This window comes from Artibeus jamaicensis, unplaced genomic scaffold, assembly GCF_021234435.1.
Source record: "Artibeus jamaicensis isolate MK-2021 breed Jamaican fruit bat unplaced genomic scaffold, CSHL_Jam_final scaffold_461, whole genome shotgun sequence".
NCBI lineage: Eukaryota > Metazoa > Chordata > Mammalia > Chiroptera > Phyllostomidae > Artibeus > Artibeus jamaicensis.
In genome coordinates this window covers 2,001,634-2,008,536 of record NW_026522045.1, presented here as the reverse complement: position 1 = coordinate 2,008,536, position 6,903 = coordinate 2,001,634, and the positions used below count along the sequence as shown (strand labels likewise).

Here is a 6,903-nt window from a genome sequence, read left to right as displayed (position 1 = left end):
TTCTTTGGCATTTCTTATAGTTTAGATTTGCTGATGATTCATTGTCTTCATTTTCTTTTTGTCTAAAAACAAAATTTATTCTATGACACTTGCTTCCTTCAAACTGTGATTCTTCTCCCAAATCTGCATGCTTCTATCATTCTATAAAAGGTAACAAAATATGCAAAACAAAACTTTTCCTTTTTAAAATTGTTACAAACCCATATTGATTATATATAAATATTATAATCTAATGATGATCATTAATTAGGTGTGCAAGTTCAGCAGCATAGCCCTCTAACTGTTAAAAAAAAGACAAGTTTATCCAAGAGTGGAGTGTCCTCCTGTGTTGTTCATCCTCAATGATCATAGAATTTTGTCAGTAAGGGAGGAAGTCCCTGTGTGCATTTGTGTATCAGAATGCTTTAGCCCTGGCTGGTGTAGCTCAGTGGATTGAACATGAGCCTGTGAAGCAAAGGGTCACAGGTTCAATTCCCAGTTAGGGCCTGGGTTGCAAGCCAGGTCCTCAGTAGGGAACACATGAGAGGCAACCACACATTAATGTTTCTCTCCCACCCTTTCTCCTTCCATTCCTTTCTCTCTAAAAATAAATAAATAAAACATTTAAAAAAGAGTACTTTAGCCTCAGTTTTCACACCTCAGAAAACATAAATATAAGAGAAGTATCCTTAATAGAATCAAGTACATATAAATCCATTTGAGCTCATTTCAAATACAGAAAAAAGTACAGCACAGAATAAAAGCTACAATCTGGTTTTCTTTAATTATATGGACTCTAAGGTCACACATGCCAGCATGGAGTTTGTTATTCAGACTACACAGACCTCTCTCCTTAGTTCAATCAGCCCTGCTCCAAGCACAAGACAGGAAGTGATTTGATGGTGATGATGATGATGATGATGATGATGATTAGGCCTGCTGGGCACTCTGATACAAATGGGAAAATAATAAAGCAGGGATACTTTCACCAGTCCCAGTTCCAGAATATTCCCACTGAAATAGACACTATTTTTAAAAGAACAGGAGTAGGAAGAAGAGTCTAAAAGATTTAGAGAATTAAAAATACTTCAAGTTTCAGAATTTGAGTGTGATTGTCAGTGGAGGCCTTGCTAGAGGACCCATCCCACCCCACCTAGTCCTGACATGGCAGTCGTGTTGCCTCAGACTGGTCACTGTGCTGCTTGGTGTTGCCCTGTCAGATTTGCCACAGGATTTTGTACTTTCCCTGGACTTGCTGCATGTTCTCATTGCAGATGATATCATTGTGGTTCCTCTTGCTCTAGTCTCTGTCATGGAACTTCTCACTGGATAGAGTCATCAGCTGCCACTGCAAGCATTAGTTCTTCTCTGCCTCTGCGATCTGTTTCTCTTCATTGTGGTCTTCCAGGATGTCCTTGCTGAATAGCTTGACCCTGTAGCCTGTGTACACCATGCTCTCTTCCTTCAGGTTCTCCTGGATGTGGTAGCCCACAGACTTGTACATGGGGGAAGGGGTAGACAGGGTTGGGGACTCTGTCATCACCATGTGCAGCTCCTCCTTGGTCTTCACCAGGTCATCTAGGCTTCCTAGGCCTGGTGCTGCCACTCCTTGACTTTGTCCTTCCTGCATATGCATGCCTCCTACAAGAGGGCAATCTTGGCAGTGTGCTCTACAAACTCTGTAGCCAGCTGCTGCTGGCTCTTTATCTGATCTGCTACCTGCCTCTCCAGCTCCTCCTTGGCATGCAGCACGTGGCCAGGTGGTCAACTTGGAGGCCCTCAGCCTCCCTGTGGGTGCACTTTTGCTCCTCTTCCAGCTGCAGGACCCTCTGAAACTGGTCCTGGACCTCTTTCTTGGCCTTCTTGGTATTTTGCTGATAGTGCTGGACCCTGAGCATCAGGTCCTCCTTCTGCCATATCACCTGCTCTTTCTTTCTCTCTCTGCAGTTTCTCTCCTCTTCTTATTTTCCATCTGCTGCAGCTGCAGCTACTTTTGGTGCTTCTCCTTTGGGGCCTGGGGCTTCATCTTCTGCACCTTGATGGTGTCAAGATTCCTGCGGTGCAACTTCAGGTCATGGTTCCCCTTGCAAGCAACAGGATCTTCTTGTTGATTTGCGGGGGGGGGGGGGGAGAATAAGTCAGTTGCCTTCCTTTTGATGGGCTTAATAACAAACTTTTGTTGTTATTGAAAGAGATGTAAGTCGTGACACCAAAAAAGTCCTAGAGGAAAACATAGTCAGTAAAATGTCAGATATCTCATGAAGCAATATCTTTGGCAGTATATCTCCTAGGACAAGAGATACAAAGGAAAGAATAAATGAATGGGAATACACCATATTAAAAAACTTCTGCACAGCTAAAGAAAACATTAGTAAAATTAAAAGGGAACCAACTGCATGGGAAAACATATTTGCCAGTGATATATTGGACAAGGGTTTTATCTCCAAAATATATAAAGAACTCAAAAAACCACACCAGAAAGACAAACACTCCAATTAAAAATTTTTCAAAGGACCTGAACAGACACTTCTCCAAAAAGGACACACAGAGGGCCCATAAACATATGAAAGGACACTCAACATCACTAGCCATCAGAGAGTTTCAAATTAAAACCACAACAGATACCACATCACCCTAGTCAGAATGGCCATCATAAACCAGTCAGCAAACAACAAGTGCTGCCAAGAATGTGGAGAAATGGGAACCCTTGTGCACTGTTGGTGGGAACACAGACTGATGCAGCCTCTGTGGAAAACAGTATGGAATTTCCTCAAAAACTAAAGATGGAACAGTCTTTTAATCTAATGATCCCACTGTTGCAATTATACCCTAGGAATCCTGAAACACTAATTCAAGAGATGCTATGCACCCCAATGTTCATAGGAGCACAATTTACAGTAGCCAAGTGCTGGAAGCAACCTACGTGTCCATCAGTTAATGAATGAATAAAAAAACTGTGGTGCATTTACACAATGGAATATTATGCAGTAGAATGAAAGAAGGAGCTCCTACCCTTTATGACAGCATGGATGGAATTGGAGAGTATTGTTCTAAGTGACAAAATCCAGGTGGTAAAACACAAACAACATATGATCTCAGCCATAATAGGAATATAATGGACAAAGGAATCAAATGAGCAAAATACAACCAGAGACATGGAAAGATGGAACAAAATCACAGTGACCAGAGGGGATGAGGGAAAGGGATAATGGGGGGTATAAGGGGAAGTGTCCAGTCAAGAAACATGTATAAAGGGCCCATGGTAATGGACAACAGTGTGGGGATTGACTGAGGGGAGAGGAGGCAGGTGAGAGCAAAGGAAGAAAAATTGGGACAACTGTAATTGAAAAACAATTAAAAAAGAAATATCTGAAAGATAGGAAAGGAAGATTTGACTCAGTTATTGGTGTTCACCTTCTGACTTCTTTCTGTATTCATCTCAGGTTTTCTCACAGCTCCAGGTCTTATTGTGTTACTCTTGCTGGGGGGAAGGCTCCTGCTAATTTTAAACCTGTCAGATTGGTTTTGCAGGTCATCTCAGATCCTTCAGGGAGAGGGGGGCTGGTCTCCTTCCCCCCCATTGACAAAGCAAAAGGGGGTAGGATTTAGGGTGGGAGGTGGGGGTGGGTGAGTTGGGGGGGGAGTGGTGGGAGGAAAATGGGGACAAATGTACTTGAACAACAATAAAAATAAAATAAAATAATTATGTTTTACTTCTTAAAAAAATAAAGAGGACGTCCGCCAAAATGGAGGCTTAGGAGGAAACACTTTGCGTCCTCGCACAACCAAACCTAAAAACAATAAAGTTTTAACAACAATAAACATAACCAAACCACACAGAATATTGAATACAGAGTCCAAAAATAACAAACCCCTCAGCTAAACCAGTGAGAGGGGCAAAGCCAGCAGCAGAGCAGGGTTGGGCAAGAAAGATACCCCGACCCGGGCGGGTGCACAGGCAGCTGAGGGTGCGGATCCCAGGTGCGAGTGCAGCTCCGAGGTGCAGGCTAGCTATGGGCGGAACCCAGGGAAGAGGCATGGCTGGCTGGCTGCAGTCGGTCACGCATCTGCACACAGATAAACCAATGAAGAGGCGAGTGAGCATTGAGACAGATCGAGCAGGCCAGGTGGCTGGCTAAGGGCGGTGGGCTAGCACATTTGCGCACAGATAAAAAGGCAGGGGCCAGCACTGAGGTGGACTGGGCGAGCAGAGAGGACCACCATTGCTCCCTCTATGACCCCGCCCCCACATACAGCATCACAAAGCAGCGACCTGGGTGGCTCCAGCATGATGAACACCTAAGGTTCCACTCCTCACACCTAACAGGCACAAACAGATCAAAACATGGCTCAAGAACAACTCAGAGCCCCAGGCTGATAAATCTAAGCAATGAAGAAATAGCCAAACTTTCAGATGCACAGTTCAGAACACTGGTGATCAGGATGCTCACAGAACTCATTGATTTTAGTCACAAATTAGAGGAACACATGAAGGCTATGCTAATTAAAATGAATGGTAACACAGGAAACCAATAGTAATGGAAAGGAAACTGGGACTCAAATCAAGGGAGTAGACCAGAAGGAAGAAAAAAATGACCAAACAGAAAAGAATGAAGAAACAAGAATTCAAAAAAATGAGGAGAGTCTTAGGAACCTCCAGGACATCTTTAAACACTCCAACATCCGAATTATAGGGGTACTAGAAGGGGAAGAGGAACAGCCACGAGTGGAAAACATATTTGAACAAATAATAAAGGAGAATTTCCCCAATCTGGCAAAGGAAATAGGCTTCCAGGAAATCCAGGAAGCTTAGAGAGTCCCAAAGAAGTTGGACCCAAGAAGGAACACACCAAGACACAACATCATTACATTAGCCAAGATTAAAATGAAGGAGAGAATCCTAGAAACAGCAAGAGATAAGGGGACAGTCACCTACAAAGGAGTTCCCACCAGACTGTCAGCGAATTTCTCAAAAAAGACTTTACAGGCAAGAAGGGGCTAGAAATAGGTTTCCAAGTCATGAAAATCAAAGACCTACAACCAAGATTGCTCTATGCAGCAAAGTTTTCATTTAGAATGGAAGGACAGATAAAGTGCTTCTCAGATAAGATCAAATTCAAGGAGTTCATCATCACCAAGCTCTTATTATATAAAATGTTAAAGGGACTTACCTAAGAAAAATAAGATAAAGAAGATGAATAGTTAAAGGACAGCAAACTCACAGTTATTAACAACCACACCTAAAACAAAAGCAAATTAAGAGGACAGTTAGATCAGAAGTGAACCATAGAAATGAAGATCACATGGAGGGTTAGCAACAGGGGAGTGGGAGAAGGAGAATGGGGGAGAAGGTCCAGAAATTAAGTGGCATAGACAGGAGATAGAAAATAGATAGTGGGGAGGGCAAGAATAGTATGGGAAGTCTAGAATCTAAAGAACTTGACACACCTGTTCATGAACCAAAGTGGGGGATTGGTGGGGGAGTGGTGTGCAGGAGGGGAATGGAGGGGGAAATAGAACAAATGTAATGGCATAATCAACAAAATAAAAAATATATTTAAAATAATAAAAATGAAAAATAAAGAGCCCTGGCTGGTGTGGCTCAGTGGATTGGGCATGGGCCTGGGAACCACATGATGGCATTTCAATTCCCAGTCAGGGAATGTGCCTGGGTTCCAGGCCAGTTCCCAGCAGGAGATGAACGAGAGGCAACCACACACTGATATTTCTCTCCTTCTCTCCTTCCCTTCCTCTCTAAAAGTAAATAAATAAATAAATAAAATCTTTAAAAAAACAAAGAAAAGTTTGTTCCTGATTTCACTCCATGGGAAAGCCCATCTTTCAGGTCAACTTATCATCTTTCTCATAAATCTTTAGTCTAAGGGCATCCACTCCAAGCGAAAGGTCTGTTCCTTTCTTATTTTTTTTTACCTCAAAATGATTGGTTCCATACATTTTCAGGTCTTGGACAATATTCAGATACTTCAGCATAGCACTCAATTTCTTTGAGTATCTGAAGGTGCTCAGCATGCCACACCTGGATCAAGTTCTATCACTGGTTGTGACAAGCTTGTGCAGGTCCATGACTCACTGGAGGATCAGCTGCATCGAGCTGAGGTACCCAGACTTCTGTGTTTCTTTGTTATAGTCTCCAAACTTTGGCTTGCACCACATAAGAGATGAGAAGCTCCGTGGTCTCAGAAGGGCAGTCAATCTCATCGCTAAGAAAGCCCTCCTTCACTTGAAGGAAGAACTTCTGTGTGATGTCCTTGATGAGTTCTTCAGACACATCTTTGAGAAGAACTTGGCCCTAAACTTGAACTGGAGAGGAATCTTCTTCCTGACCTCTTGGGCTGTCACCTTCTTATCAAGTTTCAACTAGGTGGGGAAATCCTTTATTACCTGCAAACTGGAGGCCAGAGTACCACACTTTGGTCATGCTGACAGTATTAACCACCTGATCAAAAAGCTGTTTTCCTGTCGTATTTGGTAGGATTTCAAACTCCAGTTCGGCATCCATGGTGGCAACTCAGACATTGATTGGTTTAGCATTTTCGGTTCCGGGTGGGTTTTCTTTAATCCTCTGGAAAGACAAGTCACCAGCAGTAGTTGAGATGGCTTGGCTCTCTGGACTAATGGAGTCCTCAGAGGACCACTGCACTCCTGACTGTCTGTGCATTGGCCTAATTTATACTATTTAATCATTAGTCAGAGGGTAATATTAAGAGTTCACTCACTCATATTGAAAGTAGAATCCCCATTAACTCGTTTCTTAAAATATTGAAAACATGGGAAAGTGTCTATGCAGTATTGATAACTGAAAAATATAATCATGAACAGGATGTATTCCAGATTTTGAAACAAAAAATGTAGTTATACACATGATGTATAAGAATGAAAATAAAACATCTAATCCCTAATAAG

At 42.5% G+C, this 6,903-nt stretch overlaps 1 pseudogene; it reads right to left on the bottom strand.

Annotated features, from left to right (window-relative positions):
* Positions 1-1,132: 1,132 nt before the first annotated feature.
* On the bottom strand, positions 1,133-6,658 carry LOC128626213 (ezrin-like; annotated as a pseudogene).
* Positions 6,659-6,903: the final 245 nt, after the last annotated feature.